Source organism: Canis aureus, chromosome 22 (assembly GCF_053574225.1).
Source record: "Canis aureus isolate CA01 chromosome 22, VMU_Caureus_v.1.0, whole genome shotgun sequence".
Taxonomy (NCBI): Eukaryota; Metazoa; Chordata; class Mammalia; order Carnivora; family Canidae; genus Canis; species Canis aureus.
In genome coordinates this window covers 10,564,717-10,588,084 of record NC_135632.1, presented here as the reverse complement: position 1 = coordinate 10,588,084, position 23,368 = coordinate 10,564,717, and the positions used below count along the sequence as shown (strand labels likewise).

The 23,368-nt window shown below is 37.5% G+C and overlaps 1 long non-coding RNA gene across 2 annotated transcripts in view; it reads right to left on the bottom strand.

Annotated features, from left to right (window-relative positions):
- Positions 1-1,119: 1,119 nt before the first annotated feature.
- Positions 1,120-23,368, bottom strand: part of LOC144294298 (uncharacterized) — a 41,168-nt gene continuing 18,919 nt past the window's right edge. The window contains exons 3-4 of one of the 2 annotated variants that reach the window (XR_013361721.1): positions 7,391-7,610; positions 1,120-1,353 (exon numbers count right to left, since the gene is read on the bottom strand). This is a non-coding gene — a long non-coding RNA (uncharacterized LOC144294298). The remainder of the gene's footprint in view (positions 1,354-7,390; positions 7,611-23,368) is intronic. The other variant, XR_013361720.1, reaches the window with a different exon arrangement.

Below are 23,368 nucleotides of genomic sequence, written 5' to 3'. Positions count from 1 at the left end.
TTCACTTGAAATGATCTTCTTAAGTGATTAATGAAAGCCCATGATTAGTGATCTGCACCTTTGTGTTTGACATTTTTCTTAGAGGTCCTTTTTAAAAAATGTATACGTGTGAGACTGTGATACGCTACATGATATTGTGTGAATTTGGTAGGCCTATCCGTCCTGTCGACAAGCAGACTAAAGATGGGTGTAATATGAGGACTCAAGATGCCCCTGCTATGGGAATCAGTGAATTCAGGGAATCTGGGAGGATTAAACTCAAACATAAAATAAGAACACACACAAAACAAAACAAAACTCCAAAACCTTTCAAATCTCACCAAACTCAGATGGTTTTAACCTCTATAGAAATATATAATATACACACAGAAAAATGTGCCATTCATAAGTGTATATATAGCCTGTGGGTTTTCACAAAGTAAACATACATTAACAAAACACAATATTATCAATATCCCGAAATGCCTTGTCATTACACCTTCAAGAATGAGACTTTCTGAGCTGTTTCATTATTGATTACTTTTGCCCATTTTTACACTTTATATACACAGAATCCTAAAGTATGTACTCTAGTGTGTATGGCTTCTTTCAGTCAATTTGTGTTTGTGAGACTCATTCATATTTTTATGCGTCATCATAGTCCATTCATTCTCATTGCTGTATCATATTCCACTGGGTAACTACATCATGATTTACTTACCCATTTGATTGTTGGTAGGTATTTGTGTATTTTTCCAGTTTGGGTTTATTGTAAATAATACTGTTATGAACCTTGTATCTGCCTTTGGTAGAAATAGATATTAATTTCTTCTGGGTATATACCTAGTGGAATTTTGGGGTCACGTCAGCTTCAGTAGGTAAGCCAAATGTTTTTTGAAGAGGTTACACTGGGGTGCCCAGGTGGCTCAGTCAGTTGAGTGCCTGACTTGGTTTTGGCTCTGGTCATGATCTTTGTGTCGTGAGATCAAGCCCCAGGGTGGGCTCCCCACTCAGCAGGGAGTCTAAGATTCTTTCTCCCTCTTCCTCTGCACTACCCCCTGCACTCTTCCCAAATAATTAAATAAAGTCTTTAAAATTTTTTATTTTATTTTATTTTTTTTAATTTTTGAAGAGATTGCACTATCCATCCTTTCTTTTTCTTCTCCTCCCTGTTTTTCTTCTTTTTGGTGATAAGGCGGGCCTATCCTGTTTGTCTTGCCTTATTTAGAAGGGATTCATGGCACGTGGAGTCTTCACTTGACATGTACACACTGAGAACATTCCAGGTACAAGGAAATATCAATAGCAAATTTTATGCTTCCGGGTTGAAAACATGCTTGTATATCCATCTCCCATTCAGTCATCATAGAATCACTGTAAATTAAGTGGTAGAAGGATTACCATTCTTTTATATATTTGGATCATGTTGCTCAGGAAGATTAAATGGCTTACTGTTCACAGCTGGTAAAGGCAGTGCTTGAACACAAACCCAAGGGCTCTGACAACACATCCTATGATTATTCGACTTTGTCATGTCACCTCATCTTAAGGATATGACATAATTTCGTCTATCAATCTACTTGTCATCTTTGAAAGGGCTGAGAGCAGGATACTTAGGGAATAATTTTAGCAATCAACTGTACTCTATTGTGACATCAGAGAAGTAACCTCTAATGGCCATCTACCAGCCGACCAGTGGAGTAGCTGGGTGCAGGCACAGTTTGGGGGTAAGGAGGTCAGCTCTTCTTCAAGATGTCCAGAAGTAACCCAGAGGTGAAAGGAGGCCTAACTTTTCTAGTGTGGCAGGTAAAAGCATCCCCCTTGAGACAGAAGAGGCAGGCAGGGAGACTAAACCATCATTGTCCAGCTTGCTCAGCACTGCTGTTTTTGACAACCCCTTATTTCACAGACTTTACTTTTCTTCCTCCCTGACCTAATTTTACAAATTAGTAACTATTTTATCACCTAAAACAAAAGAAACTTTGACTAACAAAATTTAGACTGGATGGAAAGATAGCCTGATCCAACAGATGGATTGTAAGAGGGAAAAGATAGAAGACAAAACGGAATAAATCTTACTTTTGCTCAAATATTGATACAGTATAGAAACTTGATATCCAATATTACTTCACAGATGAAAAATCCCCAGTTACAAAGTACTTTTCCTAAAGAATCAGGCCAAATTACACCTTTTATATGATATACCCATACATTTATGTCAGTGATCCTAGATTCGTTCGGGGTACTGAATAATGTGCTTTAATTGCACATAAAAATCCTGGAACCATCTTTTGTTTCTTTATTTACCTCTATTATAAAATGTCTTGGCAGACTTAGCCATTAACATTTTCTGCTTTCTCAAGGAAAAGATAATTTACCCGCTTAAAGATATTAGGCTCCTGTGTATTGTTTTTCTCCATTTGGTATCCCTGATTCCCCCTCTGAACACTTGAGTGCTTGCAATCAGAGCACATGACACTCACTAATAACAGCAGAACCACTGCACCCGTCATAACGCTGTGCAGCTCCCACATTCACGAGCACTGAGCCCCAGCTACATGCAACAGCACCCCAGAGCAGAGGCCGCTCTTCTCCACAGCTGCATCTGCTTCCCTTCTCCCCCTGGAGCATCTGCTATGAAGTTTAACTCCTGCTGAGCACATGGAGACCCAAACTTGAGCATTTTTCTCTCAATACACTCAGATCCTAAAATTCCCCTTGAACTTGAATACTCAGACTCCAACAGCCATTGGAACAATACTGGTATTCAGAAGAAGTAGTGTTCTTGTTTTCATTAAGGGTGTTTTTCCACCGACAGAAATAGTTACAAGAGGTTAGTGTGACTTTTCTGGCAGAAAAAAAATATATACCTATATTTCGATTTTTCTAATAGGTGGTATCTTTAAAAAAATATAAAGACCATATGAATGCACAGATTGTCCATACTGGAGGAGTTTTGACACTTGGTCAGTTGTTTTATTTTATAGTGCCCTGCCTTCATCCTCAAGGGAAAACATGTCATGTTTTATTTTTATTGTTTATGAATTTAAAGGACTTGACCATTGAGCATCAACAGTTCGCATGATCCTCTTGAAATAATGAAGATAACCTACTAAATTATAAATCAGAACTTCTAAATTAAATTAAATCACAAGATAGGATGGAATTTCCTCTTAGAAACAACAGAATCATCAGGTTTCTCCTGGCTATTTTGGGTCTTTGGGGGAAGATCATATTCAGCATTCAGCGGACTATATTGTGGCCGGGCTCCCTCTCCACTATAATCTCTTAGTCCTTTTAAAATGATAACAAATACAAATGGAAGAGGGGAGTGGGGTGAGGTAGAGGGCTACATCTTTTTGTTTTTTAGAAAGAAATCCATCTTTCCTCTCTCCAGTCAGTGCTTCTAATGTTTCATTAGCCTAACAACATTCACATCTGCTTATAGTGTCCCGTTTTTCTCAAGCATTATCTGGCCAAGTGGATCATCTAGTCTATAAACCCCCTGAACACAGGGATCATCACGTGTACCATCCAGTAGCAACCGATGCGGCAGCAAAGCTTGCAGTAAATATCTATTGAATAGATGCATGATTAAAAACATGAATTACAGGGTTTTCCACATGCTCAGACTAGACATTGGCCTTAGGAATGCCTATGATTTTAATGCCAAAATATAGTTGATGTATAATATCATTTTTAAAAGTATGAGTTTCCACTTGTTCTTGTGTGAGTTTCCACTTGTTCTTGTGTGAGTTTCCACTTGTTCTTGTGTGAGTTTCTACTTGTTCTTTTGCTACAGCTGGTGCCCTGTAAAGGCCGACAGACATGTACCCTGAGATTAATCAATAAGCACTGATTTACCTCTGGTCCTCTGCTCACCTCCTCTTTCACTAACCAGACAGGTCAGCTATGAACTGGGCTCTGTTTCTCCCCAGGCCAGGCTGAACTAGTGCCAAGCTGCTGTTGGCAGGATTTTAGCCTGTAAAGATATTTGTCCAGGGATGAGACAGCAGTAAAATATTGCAGACACTTCCTCTGCTTTCTCTTAAAGCCCTTTCAACTTCCTTTTATCCCCGGATTTTTGTGATACCTGTCACCATGAGCAAGACCTACTGGAAGCAACCCCTTCAGCCCAAAGCACAAGGGTTCCCAAGTCCCCGTTCTCTGGGTTGTGTACCCAACACCACAGGGTTTTCTTCAGCATTAACCGACATACTCTATGTGTTTAGTTTGTCTCCCTCCCTTTTCATGGTAGAAATTAGATATAAAGCTCAGCGTTTATATGAACTCCATCATTACCTCTCAGAGGGTTTGGAGGATCAGCTAACTAACATATAAAGGGACCAGGATGTCTTTGGGGACAAGGCATAACATTAATTACTGGCATGCACCTCCTGTCCCCTCTGCAGTAGCAGGTCTGCTGCCTGACAAGCACCTCCACAAGGGCCTGGAGGAGCTCTCATTCTGCAAGTAGGAATTCGGCCGAAATTACCATCCATAGTCAGAAAAGCCTTTCAGCAACAGAGAGACTCTTTGTATGTGCAGAGTGTCCTGCCTGTGGCTGGTTGGCGTGGCCAGCCAGCTGCGGGGCACCTGTGGGCACCAGCCAGGTAAGGCCACAGACCAGTGAGGAGACCTGAGTTCCCACACCCCCTCCGCAGATGGGTGCAGCAGGGATCTGAGATGCAAGGAGTTGGAAGCGTGTGGGGTAAGGCAGCGTCAATGAAGATAATGGATCCTCACAGATAACCCAGCCAGGCTGCTCAAGCCAACAACACATTTATATCTCTCATTTTTACAAGGCACTGGTGAGATCACACACACACACACACACACACACACACACACACACAGCATGCTGGCAAAACAGAGAAGTGACTATGCAAAGCTACAAAACAGCAACTGTTTTTTTTTTTTTTCCTCACAAATAAGCAAAGGTTTAAATCACTGCAAAGCTTGCTATTTCCTCTTTTTTGTTTGTTTGTTTTCCGTTCAAATTTGGCCCAAATATCCATGGCAGAGGGAAGTGAGATGGAGAGCTCCAGTCAGGCTCTCTCGTTAGCTGCTTCTAAATCCTCTCAGCCCTACAGGAACCCTGATCTGTGTATTCTGAAAACGGCAAGAGATGCGTATTGTATATTCAAATAATATAGCAGTAAAACCAAGATTCAAGGGTTGTTAATCTCAAACATATTATGGGATTGCAGAGCAACTAAGGTACTGAGTGTCTCCATTTTAATTACCAGGATTGGCAGAGGAATCCAATTATGTTTCTGTGTCCCCAACATAACCCTTTCTGTCTTTGTTTGCTGCTCAGCTATTCTGAGCATGTTTTGATCACCTTTATTTGTTTGTTGTGTTTTGTTTTCTAGTATGCAAGCCTCCTGCTCTAATTTGAGAGATATTTTTGGAGGTTTTATTCTTATTGAAAGAGCTGCTCATCTTCCTCCTGCAAGCATGAAATGTTTCACGTTAAGAATATTTTTCCTTTTATCATTCCCTAGTGGAATTGAGGCAATGAGGATGACTGGCTTCCCATATGTGCCAGACCATTGTTTGAATCTGATGGTTACAGGCACAAATTAGTCTAACTCTGAGCTTCTGACACCACTGGAAATTTCAGGCTAGGAGTAAATTTTTATTCCATATGAATTCTTAGTGCAGTGCAAAGAAAGGATCCTTAGATTTTCTGATTCTATTTTTTTCACACCCTAGGATCTGTAAGATCCCAGGACTGAGTGGAAGTAAAACAAAATTTTTAATTCAAATGATCAATCACTCTCATTGCGAGTTGAGACAAAACATTATCTGCGTGGGTGATGGACAGCACTTTTATGATAAACGTTAAATTAGGCACCAATTTCTTTACATCCTACCCTCTGTTATCCCTGGAATCTAACCTTTCATTTCTGTTCTTATTGCCACTATCTGCCTTATCCCTCATTGTGCTTCGGCAAATATTTCAGTAATTTTCTAACTAATTTCTCTGCTTCTAATCTGTCCTTGCTCTTTCCCTCACTCCCATTTATTCCTCCAAAGCACGGGCATGACCAGCCCATTTTTTCTGCTCAAGAATTTTACAAGGTTCCCTGCTGTCTATAAAATATCACTCACTCTCCTCATCTGACATTCAAAATCTTGTCTGACATGGTGCCGATGTAACCTTTCTATCTGCACTCTATTTCCCCGTACTCAACACTTCCCGCAAACTGCATTTTCAACTCTCCCTCAACAGGCAACATATTTGCCTGACACTGCCTTGTTGTTTTTCTCGTGCTCTATTATTAGTCCAAAATTAGCTTTCACTTCTATTTCCTTACATTCAAATCTCATTGATCAGGATTAAGCAGAATTGTTACTGTTGTCCCCCTCAAATTCAAAGAAGTCTTTATCATAATATTTTTATACCCTATTTTGTGCTTGTTTTATCTTCATTATGTTCATAGTGATCTCATCTAACATATCATGAACTCCTTGATCATAAAGGTTATGCTTTACACATTGTTGTATAGCCCCTATTGCCTTGGTACTCTAGCATTTGTATAGGTGCTCATTCATTCATTCAGCAAATATTCATTGAGCTCCTATGTAGTGTCAAGTGCTGTACTACATGCTAGGGATGTTACAATGAACATAAAAACAGAAACTTCCTGTGCTCATGGAATATATATTCCATTGAAGGAGAACAGATAATAAATAAGAGAAGTTGATAAATATGTAGAACTGAGGAAAACTGTGAAAAAGGTGGGGAAATGTCATTGTACAGAGGGTGACATAGGGGAAGGTGATGTTTGGAAAAGTAGGAAAGCTGAAGAAAGTATGAGGAAAGGTCAGGGAACATCTAAGGGGAAAGAGCGTTGCAGGCTGCTGTGATAGCAAGTGCAAAGGCCCTGTGGAGGTGTTGCTGAAGGTAAGAGACAAAGGGGGAGAGTAGTAGAAGATGAAGTGGAATTGTAGGGTGGATGGAATGGATAGTGATGAGAAGTCATACAGTAGGTTGGAGTTAATTGTAAGGACTTTGGCCTTAATCTGAATATTATGGCAGATTATTGTCAGATTTAGTGCATTCCCCCATTTCTGGAAAGGAAAAAGGTATCAATTATAATTTACAGTATCACATCACTTTCTGAAATTGTAATGGATTGAAGGGGGCCAAGCGTGGAAGTAGAGGGAAGAGTTACAATGTTATGAACCCTTGAATTTGAGTAGGGGGTGTGGTGCATTCTGGATATAACTGCATTGGATCTCTATTAACTCCTCTTTCTAACCAATAGCATAAATGCCAAAAAAAAAAAAAAAAAAAAAAAAAGCACTAGATATACACTCTGTGATCTTGGAAAAGAATGAAAGTTTCCATGCCTAATCTTTGTCTATTATAATGATGCTTTGAATGGCAAAGTTAACTAACCATTATATAATGTGACCTAATCAAAATGAGATGAAGAAGGAGGAAGAGGGCAATGGAAGGAGAAAAACAAAAAGATCCTCTTCAAGTATGGCTGCACTGATCCGTGACTGCCACTTGCTCCACTAGATGTAGTTGATAACAGAAAATATGCCATAGCAAGTTGTTGCAGCTTCTTTGATGAATTGTTTTCCGTATATTTTTTTTTACACGCACATGCTTCCTAAAAGAAAAAAATATCTTAATTCTATTTTTTCCACTTAAGACAGGGAATGCTTTATTCAAACTCATCAGGAAAATGGACAACTTAAATCATATTTTGTTTTTTGTGTTTTTCTTTTGTCTTTAAAAAATTTTTTTAAAGGTTTTATTTATTTATTCATGAGAGACACATAGAGAGAGGCAGAGACATAGGCAGAGGGAGAAGCAGGCTCCTTTCAGAGAGCCTAATGTGGGACTCGATCCCAGGACCCCAGGATCATGCCCTGAGCCAAAGGCAGATGCTTAGCCATTGAGCCACCCAGGCATCCTTTAAAAAAAAAAACTAATTTAAATTCAATTTGGTTAACATATACTGTATTACTAGTTTCAGAGGTAGAATTTAGTGATTCATCAGCTGCATATAACACCCACTGCTCACTACATCAAGTGCCCTCCTTAAGAGACATCACCCAATCACCCAATTACCCCATGCCCCCCACCCACTTCCAGCCAGGTGGGGAGATGGGGTAATTGGGTGATGTAACAAAACATGTTTTAAAGCACAGGTCAGTAATTGTATATGAATGTATATACTGCTATATACAAATTAGCTGATCAGAGCACAACTGATCAAAGCTGTTCATGGTAGGCTTTCTCAGCAGAGATGACAGGAGCATATGCAGTCAGAGGGAAAGTGGATGTGGGGATAGGGTTCCAGACCAACCTGGAGCCCTATCCAGATCAACATTCAGGGCTCCATCAAATCTTAGGCAAGTAGTGATGGAGAACACAATTTGACCTATCAATCTATTCAGGTTAGTGTAGGTTGTATATTCAATATCAAAGTTTCTATAACAGAGGACCTAGAAGGCCTCATTGTCTACCATGAAGGCACAATATGAGTGCTCCAGGGTGCTGTGGGTAGTGAGGATGGAGTTGTAGGACTTGGATACAGCTGTGGAAATCTGGGGGACAGAGTAAATGGGGAACTCTACCTTGGACTTCTTGCCATAATTGACAGAGAGATGTTCCCTCAGCAAGGAGGTGAACCTAGAACCAGATCCACCTCTGAAACCGTGGGAAACCAAGAAGCCCTGAAGACCTGTGCACTGGTTGGCCAGTTTCTGAATTCAGTCCAAAAGAAGATCAATAATCTCCTTGCCAATAGTATAGTGTCCTTGGCATAGCTATTGGTAGCATTTTCTTTGCCTGTGATGAGCTGCTCCAGGTGGGAAAGATAGCAGTAGGTGCCACTGTGAACTTCATCAATGACTGTAGGTTCCAGGTCTACAAATACTGCCCTGCGCACATGCTGGCCAGCACCAATCTCAATGAAGAAGATGTTGAAGGAGTCATCTCCTCCCCCAGTAGTCTTGTCACTTGGCATCTGACCATCGGGCTGGATGCCATGTTCCAGGCAATAGAGCTCCCAGCAGGCATTGCCAATCTGGAAAACAGCCTGGCCAACATGGAGATGCATTCATGCATGGTTGCTGCTTTGTGGCTGCCAAGCAGATGGCAGAGAAGAAGAGGAGAGATTGTTGCCTCTTACAGTGTGACTCTCAAGTTGATTGATATAAGAGAACCTCTTAATTCTATTCTTAAAATTCAGCTATTTTGTTCAGTCTGTGGATACAGAAATTCTCTTTCCTTGGCTGCTCATCAATTCTGTCATATGTGAATCAATAAAAATTACAAGATTTAATAAGCACCTTCAAGGCATAGTTCTATGCATAGAAGCAAAAGTCTCATAGATTACAATGCAGTTGGGAAGACAAATTACGACATGTGTCCTGAATAGGGTAGTGGCTCAACACTAGCAACTGAAAAAACGAACAAACAAAAGCAATGTATAGCCAACTGGTTGTGTCTCATAAGCAGGAAAAAAACCCATAAAACACACTAGTGATTCTGTACAAGGACCATCCATCCATTCTTTGCTAATGTATTAGAGAGATTCTATCGAAGAATGAATAGGAATAAGATAAATGTAAAAGAAGAAAATTCTAGGTGTAAAGAGTATATAAAGAAATTCTTGGGAGAGTGGGCAATACACTATCAGGAATGGATCAAATAAGTTGGAATAGAATAAAAATAAGATTGTCCAGAAATCTTAAGCTCTAATAACAAGAGGCTTAAATACCCAAGTGAATAAAGATGAAATCTGGCCAATACATGAAGAATATCTGCTAAAAGATTTTTAGGAAGTATAAAAGGGAAAGAAAAATTTGAAATTATAAAAACTTCATTTAATAAAGATCAACCAGGAAGCCAGGTGCAAAAAAAAAAAAAAAAAAAAGAAAAAGAGTTCTGGGCCCCACATAACTTAAACATTGATAAATCTGAGACACCTCTAAAAGCCCATCTGCCATCTTAAATAATATGTTTGCATGCAGTCTTTGCAAACCTTTACACTGACATTCCATAAACCATAAAGGAGCAGAATTGTGGTTGAATCGCTTTTGTATTTCTAGGTCACAAAGCCAGTATTTAATTTAGGCTAAATAGTAGCTTGGTCATTTCACAGTCAGTAAAGAAAAGCACAGCATTTAGAATGGGACTTTTCCTGTTATAATCTTGGCTAAAGTGACATTGCTTATGCTATTAGTAGTTAATCCAAAGGCCACAATCCAAAGAGAGGTACTCCATGCATCACAAAGGGACTGTTGAAAAGAAAGCCAAACTGACCCAGCTCCCGTTAGTTCCCTGAAACCTATATAGATTAAAGCTAGGGGTGCATTGGTGAGGACAGGATTTCTTGAGATGAAGGAATTTGTAAGAACAAAGATAACTGTCAGAATTTCCCTCTCTTCCTTGTAGGTACCCCTTAAAATGAGTTATAAAGTTCTAAAATTCTTTGAAGAAATTAGAAGTTGGGGTCAAGGAGCAGAAATGAACTTCTCACTCCCTGATTGCATGTTCCTGAGCTCAGAAATCTAGGGTGTTGCCACCTGGCTGGAGACTATTGACATTTTAGGAGAGCTTGACCTGTTGCCTCCTAGAGTTTTGGCAGCCCGGAAACTGCAACTTGACACTCACACCGAAAGTTTTGAAGCTGGGAGGATGCCTGAAGCACCCCTACACTAAAGAGGTAAAGAGAAGAGAAACCATCATAGAAGCAAACTACAATTTGACATTCTACAATTTGACAAACAAGGGGGTTTACGTTTCTTTGAGTCAGGTGAATACCTGCAAGATAGCTAGGCTGAAGTATTATGGAAGGTACTGCCCCTCCCTCATCAATAAATTTAAACAAAGGATACTTGCCTCAGTGAGGACCTAGTGTGGTAAACTGCCAGAGGCACTAGCTAAGAGTGAAATTGAAAGGTTAGCTCGGCATTGCCATATTTTTGCCAGAGAACATGTAATAGTGGAGGTCATCACAGGGTGGAGAGAGAGAGAAGTGGTTCCTAAAGAACCCAATAGCATGCTTCATAAAAGCCCTAGTGTTTGGATGTCTGCCATGACGGAGGGCAATAACCAGCCAGTGTGAGCCATGAAAGAATAGCCAGTAAAGCCACCTGTGAAACAGACCTTTCATCTCCTTGAAGCCTTCTTTATTATACTTTAGTTCTTGGAAGAACCAAGAGGATGAGGAGGAAGAGAGGAGTGCAAGGTGAAGGCAGGGGTGGATTTACCTTGAAGCTAATGAGGCTCAAACGTCAGAGCCCCTCCTTTGCACAGATTTCCTTGGGATGCCATGGGACACATTTTGTATTATTAATTTATAGTGCTTTTTGGTAAAAGGGGTGCCTTTCTCCAATTGTAAATGCTCTAGGTTCCATAAAGCCTGGGTAGAAGAAGAGACAGTGCATGTCCTTTTCCTTGATACTACTTGCCTGGCCCTATGTTAGACTAGGTTGGGGCTAGTATTTAAATGGAAGGAGAAATTGATGTTTTAATATGGGTTAGGCTGAAATTTTAATATCAGAGATTAAGACACTTCTATTATCTGAAAGTCACTGTAAACTCATGGGATAGGCTTAAGTTGCTACTAAAAGGCAAGGGAAAGGAAATCAGAAAGAAAGTTGGAAGGCTGTGGAATAGAGGGAAAGATAAGCTGCTTCCTGGTGTACTTTAGCAAGTTCAACCAATTGAATATTGTCAATTGAATATTGTTCAACCAATTGAATATCTTGTTAAGAAAAAGATACACAGACAGTATAGCTGTATTTTATGGTGAGACTTAAATGTAATTGGGAAAGAAGGGAAGTGAGCTCTCTCCTTCCCATTTGCATGCTTTATTCTGGGACCAAATTCATATCCTTAGAGCCAAGATTCTGGAGTGATTCAAGGGAAGATGGCTTAAGTGCTACATGCACATGAACACGTACACACACATAAACATACACACATGAATATATATGTTTTTCTAAAAGAGCACGTGAACATATGAGCGGGAGAGGGTAGGAGAGGGGCAGAGGGAGAGAGAGAATCTTAAGCAGGTTCCATGCCCAACATGAAGTCCTATGCGGGTTTGGATCTCATGACCCTGAGAACATAACCTGAGTGGAAATCAGGAGGTGGACACTTAACTGACTGAACCACCCAGGCTCCCACACATACAAATATTTCTAATGAACATCTGTCTAATAAACTGTAGCAAATTTATGGGAAAGTTAAAATTCCCAACCTCATGCTGGTCTCATGCCCAAGGAAATCATTAAAAAGGTGAGAATTTTATATTTTTGCCTCATGCTCACACTAGTGTAATTGAAACATTTGTACCTCGATGAGTGACATATTTTGTTACCTCAGGAAAAATGCTCATTTTGCCTAAGAAACTTCTGCTTCTATGTACGCATAGATATTGTTGACATGTTTATCATCTGACAATAAATAGCTTCATTTAGTCTATAATAAGCGAAAGAGAAGAAATGTTCTCTACGGACAGGAAAACGAAGCAATAGGTTATGATACTAGTGGTAATAAAATGTAATATGTGAAGTGGAAAAAAATTCTGAGCAAAAACTAAATCAGATAGTGAAATTTCAGATTTGGGGTATGTAGAATATATTATTTCATGTAGCTATGCTGCCGTTGTCTTCTTATTTATAAAAATATTATGCACATATTATAATTTGCCCCCCACTAGTTATAATCAGTTCATCCTTTATGTGAGATATGTCATTTTTTCTTCTTAGAACATTGTGCCCTCAAGTCACATTTGTTATACTTCTGGTCCCATCATAAACCCTTTGGAATACAGAGTACTATTGAATTGAGTTTCCATTTGGATTTCTTCCAGAGCTATTGCTTTGAGAGCAGCATATGAAATAACAAAATTGGCATGGGCTGGTTTAACTCCATGGCTAACTCTGTTGTTTCTGTTGATGATAAGTGTGCGGCATGGTTGAAAATGTAATCTACAATATCGTTCTTTTATGCAGGCAGATTACATTATATATAATTTAGCATTTATCTTTAGTTATATTCTGAGGCTTCACACATTTCAGTAAACATGTCTTTTATAGCTTTTGATAGATAATTGATAACACTAGAGTATTGAAAATAGAGAAGCAGAAATGATAGCACTCTCATTCACTAGCTACACATAATAGAACCTTGGGTTTTTCTTTTTTATAGTGACAGTTTTCTGGCAAAGGCAGTAACATGATTTGGGAAATTGAGATTCTCTTTATATTGCTATGATATCAGATAATGGTAAACATCTTAGAATTAATATAACTTGAAGAAAGACAGAGGATTTAGGTAGTATCAGAGTACTTCTGAGATAAATGTGTCAGGATACTATTGGGGAACTTGAGGTCTTCCTTTGGCTTGCTAAAGCATCATTCCTGAAGCATGCTTCTAAAAAAGTCAGTATTTAGTAAAAACACATACCAATGAAGTTTGATATTCAAAAAAATTTACAAAACATGTTTATTCTCATAACCTAGGATGTCAGCCTGGGTGCATCTAGATTTAAGTGAAATTGCCTCAATTCCTGTTTCATACCACATGCCCATGGAATCTTGAGCTCCTGAGTATCTTATAGCTACATCTAATTCCCCATTTCTTGATTATGTTACCTGTAAAATGTATCATTTCACTTGTAATAGTAAAGGAAAAACAACAGATGGATATCATGATGAGAACCTGAAGACTGGTCGACTATATGAAGGCAATGCTTTCAATTTCAACTTTGTCAAGGAATAAATATTTCATTAGTTTACATTTTAAAAATATGTGAACCTTTATTAAAAGCTACTAAGTATCAATTTGAAATGCTAGAAATTTATTCATGTTTAAGAATTAAATTTTTTCTAAAAATTGAATATGAATAAGCCTCAGGTTATTTAAGGAGAAAAGAGAACATAGTGTTTTATTAAGCTGGACCCTTCCCTTCTTGTGAATTAGCTGATGATGTTCAAGTAGTAAATAACAACTAGTCCATAAACTTAAATTCTGATCCTAAATCCTCTGAGATTCTACCCAAACATGTTTCTACGTATTACATCCAATTGGATTCCAGGAGGCTGAGTTTACTTTTACGGTACCTGTATGGCCCAGGGTGTGATCCTGGGGTCCTGGGATCGAGTCCCACATCGGCCTCCCTGCATGGAGCCTGCTTCTCCCTCTGCCTGTATCTCTGCCTCTCTCTCCCCCCCTCTCTCTCTCTCTCTCTCTCTCTGTCTTTCATCAATCAATAAATAAAATCTTAAAAAAAAAAAAAGAATGTTAAAAGGCACCACAGTATGGCAGGATATATTTGCAATTCATTATCTGACAAAGGACATCTCCAGGTTATGTACATACACACATGCACACACACACACATACACACACACACACACACACCTTCTACATATTGATATTACGAAGACAAATAGAAATATAAGCAAATACTTAAATAGGAACTTTATTTTAAAAGATCAGAATTGCCAATAAACATTTAAAGAGGTTTGACTTCATCAGGGATGGGCCCCATTAATATGACAATGTGAGGCAATTTCATAAGTACCATAATGGCAAATTAAGAAGACTGATAATTTCAAGAGTTGACAATGATGTGGAGCAACTAATAGTCTCACACACTTTGGAAACCTATTTTTGCTAGATCTATTATAGTTGAATTTATGCAATTTCAATCCTATATAAATATCAGATATATGAACATAGGTGAACCAGGATCTTCATAGTAGCAATGTTTGTAAAAACCAAAAACTAGAAAGAGCCCAAATGTCTGTCAACAATAGAAAGGATAAACACACTGTAGTATGCCCCATATGCCATGAAATACTATACAGCCATGAGAATGAACTGTTCTTACGTGCAACAATATGGATAAATCTTACAAAGGTTCTGTTAAGCCAAAGAAGCCAAATACACACACACACACACACACACACACACACACACACACACAAAAGAGAATACCTATTTATGATTCTCTTTTTATAAAATTCTAAACAAAAACTAATGGTTATAGAAATCAAAATCATTTTCTAATCTTTGAAATCAAATAATGACTGGGAAGAAGTAGGAGAAGGCTTTCAAATTGTATATTATAATTACATTTATTGATTTGATTGTATATTATAATTACATTTACTGATTTGGGGGAGGTAATAGGGTATATTCACTTGGTAAAATTCAATAAAGCAGATAGTTGTAAATTGGGTCTTTTTTTGTGTACATACAGAAAAAATCTATTTTTAAAAAATTCTTTTCAGTGCTGTAACCAACAGATGCCCGAAGGTATAAGGTATAGTAAGGAAAGCTTATATTCTTTTCTTACACATGAGTGGCCTCGATCCTCATTCAAAACCTTCTTACTTTTACTTTATATACAATGGATACCAAATCACCTCTCTTGATTTCGAAACAATAGGAGGGTAAGGTAGGGTGGGAGTATTAGTTTCTTAAAGAAGGTTTACTGTCAACAGAAAGATAAGTCAATGAGCCTAAGAAAACCAAACACATGAGCACTCAAAATATACAGAAATCTGGAGACTTAAAGTTCCAAAGGAGCTTACCATATTGCAAGAGAATAAAGTAGCAAATACTCAACATGATAGTTTTCAATCAACAATAAAAGTTAAAATAATTCATTCAGTAAGTTAATTTAACTACATTTTGTATTAGCTCTTATATTAGTACCTGGCATGGGAAGTATATATGAAATATCTGGCATGGGAAGTTACAGTGACTACAATGGGCAGGTACTTTGCTTTCATGGAGCTTGCACTTTAGGCAGGGAAACAAAATAAACACAGGCAAACAACTGCATAAGGTTTCAGATAATGCTAAGTACTAGGAAAAATATAGAATGATGAGATCAGAAAATAACATTTGGTCTGAGACATGAATGAAAGGTAATGGTTTGGGTAAAAGCCATGAAGTCAAAACAAACTAGATGTATTCAAGGACAGAGAGCATACAAGGATGGATGAAATGTGGTAACCATGGGTGGCAGAGGTTGGGGGCTGCTGGGTGCTGAAGATGGGGAAAGAAGTAGAGTCAAAGGAGGAAGCAAGATCCAGATCAAGTAAGGTTTAAAGACATGTTTTATTTTATGTATGAATTTAAATTACCTGGGAGTCTTGAGCAGGAATGATGTAAAATAATCTGATATATATATATATATATATATATATATATATATATATATTTGAAATATATATACATATATACATATACTTTAAAATTAGTTAATGTAGAGAATGGCTTGTTGTTGGGGATAAGTGGGAAAATGGTACCAATGATGTACTATCATTTTGAACTATTTTGATTTGTGACATAGAGAAGTAGGAAATAGTGTTTATAAATATAACCGGTAAAGATGACGAGTTGTATGGCTAATCGTATATATCTTTAGCTATGCTGATGCGCCATATATCTGGTTTGATATATTCCCCAAGTTTAATAAAGAACATGTAAGCATGTTTTTAAGACAAATGAGCCCAAGACAAGTAAAGACATATTTATTTTCATAACTGTGATTTAAAAAAAAATAATGGAAGAGTTGCAATGAGGAACCAGAACTTTGAAAATTTCACTAGGAATCAAACTCAGAGCATCTTTCAATAACTTTAAGTATGAACTAAGATTTTACTACATTTTATGAGGTTTGCTGCTCTATAGCTAAGAAAGTCGCTAACTCTCTAAGTGTTAAGTATTTGGTTTCTAATCATAGAGCTGCTGTTAATGTGAAATTTGAAGGATTAAGTGATCATTCAGGATATTATTCCATGATCAACGTCATTAATTAATTAATTAGTTAATCAATTAATTAGAGAGAGAATGTACAAGCAGGGGAGCAGCAGAGGAAAGGGGAGGAGCAGGCTCTCCGTGGAGCAGGAAGCCCAATGCTGGGCTCAACCCCAGGACCCTGGGATCATGAATTGAGCCGAAGGTAGACGTTGAGGCTTACAGGTGCTCCCATCATCATGAATTTAAGTGATTCTTTCAGATAGAAGTAAAGAGCACAATTAACTATATTATTATAGTTGTGTAGAATTGTTACCCATTACTAGCACTTAAAACAAACTATCTCTGAAAGTACAGTATTAGCTTATAAAAATCTTTTGGGACTTTCACTTCTGGAAAGATGGACAAGGCATACCTCATTCCTCCCACTAAGCACAGCTAATAATCTTGAATTACATATAAATAGCCATAAGAAGACTGTGAATGGTAAGAGAAGGCAGACCAACTATGACTTGGGAAGCTAAGGAAAGACAGCATGGTCAATTGCTGGAATTTTCTTTTTGCCTCATATATCCTAGCTGAAGCTGGCCTCTCAGAAATACCAAGGGTTATAGACATTAAAAATTCCTTACAAAAGTCTGCCCTCTTTTAGCCAAAGAATCAGAAAAGGGGGCAGCCTAGCAGAGAGAAGTTTCACACATTATTCAACATGTAATTTGTAAAAATTCATACTACCATTTTAACAATATACAGAAATGTGTGTGTTCATAGACTTATAGATTCAGAGTCCACAAAATCACCAATGATGAAATTTCCATATAACCATAGATAATCAAATATAGTTAACCTTTCAGTTTGAATTCATAAGATGACTGTGCCCTTTCAGGGAATCAACTAATCTAGGTCATTCATTCTTTTAAATGTTCCCATTCCCAATTCAAATTAAATTCTGGTAATAGTTTATTTGATTATGAATCAAGCACTTATTTTTTCTCTGGCAAGGAATTTTAAAAACATAATAACAGTAGTGTAATCATCTCCAACTTTTTCAAATAATAAACCTAAAGTACAGCCATTTACAAGAAAATCTGAATATTATATGTCTTTAGAAGAGAAATAAAAGGAATATATTAAAAATACTTTAATTGTGAGGTTTTAAAGTACCCTGGACTTCTAAAAAAGATCTCTATTAAAAATTACCATGTCTTTTTTATATGTATATTTTTATATGAGTTCAATTTGCCAACATATAGTATAATACCAGTGCTCATCCCATCAAGTGCCCCCCCTCAGTGCCCGTCTCCCACTCACCCCATCCCTACCCCCTCCCCTTCTACTACTCCTTGTTTGTTTCACATGCTTTGTCACCTTCTCTGATTTTTCCCACTCATTTTCTCTCCTTTCCCCTATACATTTACCATGTCTTAATATAACAATGATCAAAAGCCTTTCCTGTCAAGATCCCACCTTTCTAAAGGTGGGTTTCCTAATGTAGTCTAATTTTATTGTAGAAATAGATTATAGTTCATACCACCAGCCTTTAGTATTTTGTGATCATGTTGGTTAATTTGGTAAAATCACGTTCTTGAATAGTTTTCAATTCTTTGCAAACAATTCTTCAATTTCATTTTCTCTTGACCATTACATATGAAGGAGAAAATTAAGAAAACAGGTCTAAACTTCAAAGAATTACTGTATAAATTATTTTTAAAATCAGAAAGCTTTCTTATCCTTGGTTGTCTCTTCTTTGTTGGTCTCCACAGACCCTTTTCACCCGTATCACCATTAACTGTATTGTTGATTACATTAAATTTAAAGAACTTGGACACCTGAGTGGTGCTGTTGTTTGAATGTGGACTCTGTTTGGGCTCAGGTCTGATCTCAGGGTCATGGAATGGAGCCCCCTCTTGTGTTCTATCTCTCAAATTAAAAAAAAAAAACATGATGCTTTCTCTCAAATAAATAAATAAATAAATAAATAATGAAAACCTTTAAAGAACTCATAAAGCTATTAAACTCTATGTTCAAGGATTGAAATTTATCAAAATTCTAATTTCCCCTTTTTTTTTCTCTACCCCCAGTCTATTTGCTATTTAATGTGAGGACAAGGAGAAAAATCATAAACCTGTGGGAACCAGGAAACCATTCACTTAACCTACCCCATTTAATCACTTAATTATATGATATTTAATCCAGACCTTTCCTTCAAATGTCATATTTGCATTCTTCTGGAAACTATATGTTTTTCAAGCAAATATGGGATGTTTTATATTTCTACACCTTGCTATATCCATTTACATGAGCTTCTTAGCTTAAAACCATATTAGCCTTATAAAACTTTATTTTTGTTGGTTACCATATACATTTTACACTTAGGAACAGGTGTAAACTCTGACATCTGGGACATCCATCAGAAAAGAATCTCCCTGAGGCACTTACACAAGAGGATATCAATACACATTCCCACAATGACATTTCAGACAGATAAGTGCCCTTATATCAGTGCACCAAATAAGAAAAATAGAAAGCATGAGCAAAGAGGACATGACATAAAATGAAATACATATGTAGGGACTGACCATCATTCACAGGGTTAGAGCCCTCTTCCATAGTGAAACCGAAGTCCATTTTAAAATGGAAGTTTTAACATTTAACAGCTAAGCACATAAAAAGGAATTTATAACAGAAAAACCTACATCAATTGAAGTGACCTTTCTCAGAGATATCTTTTACAGATTTTCCTTCTGGCTGTCTCTTTTCTTCTTTGCTCTACTTTAGACCTTTTTCAGTAGAGACCTTTTTCTTTCTTTCCTTATAGATAACCCATATTTTAACATCTTTAGTCTTATGAATCAGATTCCACTGTGGAAAACTTTAAGATGATATTTCTATCCTGGTGTTTGACAACTTTGGGAATCCCAAAATCCTCTGTATTGTATCAACTTCCTTCTGTCAGGAATTGGTTCAAATTATGACAGCAGGGAAAAGGGAAAAAAGAAAACCATGAAAGCCTATCACTGTTGATACATATTAAACTCTTCAAAAAATTTTGTCATTTTTTCCCTTTATTTTGTCCCAGCCATGTAAAAGGCTAAGGGACCCCATTTACTAACTCCAACTCCTTGAGCTCAAAGTCAGGGAATTAGAAGGAAGATACAAATTTGATATTTAGAAGACTCCTTGAATGATTGTGTATAGCCTCATTATTATAATAAATTTGATTAATATTCACTAAGAAATGGATTAAATAAATATAGAAATATCAAATTGTATCTTTTTAATTCTTGGTCAAAACCTTTGTTTTCATTGCAGTTAAAACCTACAGAGGAAGGGGAGGTAGGCAGGGGATGGGGGTGACTGGGTGGTGGGCACTGAGGTGGGCCCTTGACGGGATGAGCACTGGGTGTTATTCTGTATGTTGACAAATTGAACACCAATAAAAATAAATTTATTTAATAAAAAAAACGTACAGAGGAAAAGTTTTGAAAATTTACAAAAGTAGTCAGAACAATATGTAAAATTTAATCAGGTTGTGTTTTACTACCATAAGCTTAAAGGAGGCAGTTTTTGGAAGAGACTACAAAAAAATATCATGCGTGGAAACTCTTATGACCAGGACTTCTGGAACCTCCTTCACTTCCTTCTTTTAGGTATACGCGCAGATGGTGAGAGGCTTAGGTGTCTGTCTAGAGTGAAGACTGAATCCTAAGCAAGATTAAGGGAGCATCAAGAAAGGGCTTTATAAATTTCTTATAGGTCCTATCACTTAGGAATGCCAATATTATATGGTTTTTATATATAACAATATATAAACCATGTCACAGGTAGACTTAGTCTACAATTTCTTACTAGATCAATATCCTGTATATGTATTTTTTACAGAATGTGCAAAAATGACGAGGCATCATTCATGTATAATAGTTTTGAAAACGTGAGAATGAACAGTATGGGCATGTGCAATGATTTATTTGTTGTACATAGGATTAGAAGTGACTGAGTCTAAGAAACATGACCAAAGTCTATAATGGCAAAAAGACTAATTTATTTATTTATATTTAAATAAAGATTTTATTTATTTATTCATGAGAGACACAGAGAGAGAGGCAGTGACATAAGCAGAGGGAGAAGCAGGCTCCCCGTGAAGAGCCCGATATGGAACTCGATCCCAGGATCCCAGGATCACAACCTGAGCCAAAGGCAGATGCTCAACCACTGAACCACCCAGGTGCCCAAAATACTAGTTTCTTAAAGAAGTGCTTCTTTGAATAAATCATTGTAATAAATCAAAATGGTGCACTTGGTGCTTCAATCCCCTGAGAGGTCTTGAGAATGGCCAACATGATTACTCTTGGGAATAGCACTAATTCTTTCCAAGAAACTCAGTCAGTTACCCTGGTATCTTTCCATTCAAAATGATACTAAGAATCAGTGATCCCTTTGTTCCTCTATTAGAAATGTCACAAACACATGAAAAAATGTTCCACATCACTTGCCATCAGGAAAATACAAATCAAAACCACACTGAAATACCACCTCAAGCCAGTGAGAATAGCTAAAATTAACAAGACAGGAAACAACAAATGTTGGAGAGGATATGGAGAAGGGGTAACCCTCTTGCACTATTGATGAGAATGCAAGCTGGTGCAGCCACTCTGGAAAACAGTGTGGAGGTTCCTCAAGAAGTTAAAAATAGAGCCACCCTATGACCCAGAAATTGCACTACTGAGTACCCCAAAGAGACAGATGTAGTGAAATGACAGGACATCTGCATCCCAATGTTCATAGCAGCAATGTCCACAATAGCCAAACTGTGGAAGGAGCCATGATGCCCTTTGACAGATGAATGGATAAAAAGACGTGGTCTATATATACAGTGGAATATTACTCAGCCATCAAAAAGGATGAATACCTACCAGTTGCTTCAATGTGGATGGAACTGGAGAGTATTATGCTGAATTAAATAAGTCCGTCAGAGAAAGACAATCATCATATGGTTTCACTCATATGGGGAATATAAGAAATAGTGAAAGGGACTATAAGAGAAAGGAAGGTGACTGAGTAGGGAAAAATTAAAGAGGGAGACAAACCATGAGAGGCTCCTAACTCTGGGAAGCAAACAAAGCATTGCATAAGGGGAGGTGAGTGGGGGGATGGAGTGACTGGGTGACAGCCACTAAGGAGGGCACTTGATGGGATGAGCGCTGGGTGTTATATGTTGACAAATTGAATTTAAATAAAATATTAAAAAAATTAAAAGGGAGGAATAAAAAGAGAAACGTCTGTTGGTCTTCAATGTAAATTATGGCACATTAGGGGCAAACATGATAAAATAATTAATTTGAGCCCATTCACCATTTTATTTAAAATAATGAAGAAAATAGCCTGTTCTTGAATAGAATTTTATCATGTTAATATATGTACATATATGATGATGGCAACTTAGCTTGAGAGATCAAGTTGAGTTCACCCTAGGATCCAGATATGGTTCAGTAAGTCTAGTGAATCTGTTTAAATGTCTACCTGGGTCTGTTTGCATAAAGGACTAATGAACTTCCTTGGAAAGAACAAGTATCTTTGATAAAGAGAGTCAGTGCATGCAAAAATGAACTTTAAGTTTTGAGAAAAGATGGAAAATTTGTGTACAGATCAGATGTTATGTGTCTGCTTGCTTCCTTTAAAGACATATAGCAGAGATCAGAGTGTAAGGAATATATATTAAACGGAACTGACTTCTTAAAATCTCGGTAAAACATGAGGAGAATAAAGCCACCACAGCTTAGTAGTCTGTATAGCTGAGTGTATTTAGGTAATTATTGATCTCTGTAGTCACATCAGCTGAAACAGCAAACCAATCCAGCCTCTGTGTAGAATCAAGGGAAAGAAAAGAACTCTATCAGGGCTGGAACATCAGAGCTTTAGAAGAAAGACATATCCTCACAGCAGCTGGACTAGGAGACAAGAGAAATAGAGGACTCCCTGGGGTATCCAAGAAGAATATGTAAGAGGAAACCATACTCGCTGTGTGTGAACTGAATGGACTGCGTTTGGCTATTCCCAAGGGGACGGCTTAAAGTCTGTTGGAGAAATCTAAGGAAAACTGAAGCTTCTGAAATTTTATGCATAGTGACAAAAACAGAAATACTCTTTTATTACCCTTGTTAGGCCATTATCTCAACTCCTAGACTAGTTTATTTTTGAAAAACATGAGTTACAAATACATGTTGTTTGGAGATATTTTTTTCCTCCTTTAGATTATTTTTATAATGATCTCATCTTGGAAAAGCTGAAGTAAAGTCAGCCTGAGTAAGTTTTTTCATACAATGCACTATTTTGATCAACTGAGATAATTTTGTATTGTCAGAATTGTAAGAGCTGGCTGGAAATAGAAGTCTGTTTTCAAGATTCATTAGACTTCGCCTTCCTAATCAATGTCTGATCATTAATGAAGAAGTCTTGCCTGTATGAGTGGATCTTAAACAAATGAACAAATATGCAAGAAATGTCCGCATTTGATACCCTAAGTGACAGAATCAGGAGGCAGATTTAGTGAAAGGACTTTCCCAGTCACAGTGTGGGAGACACCTCATGCTTGCACATATGATGCTATACAACTGTGTGTGAACCCAC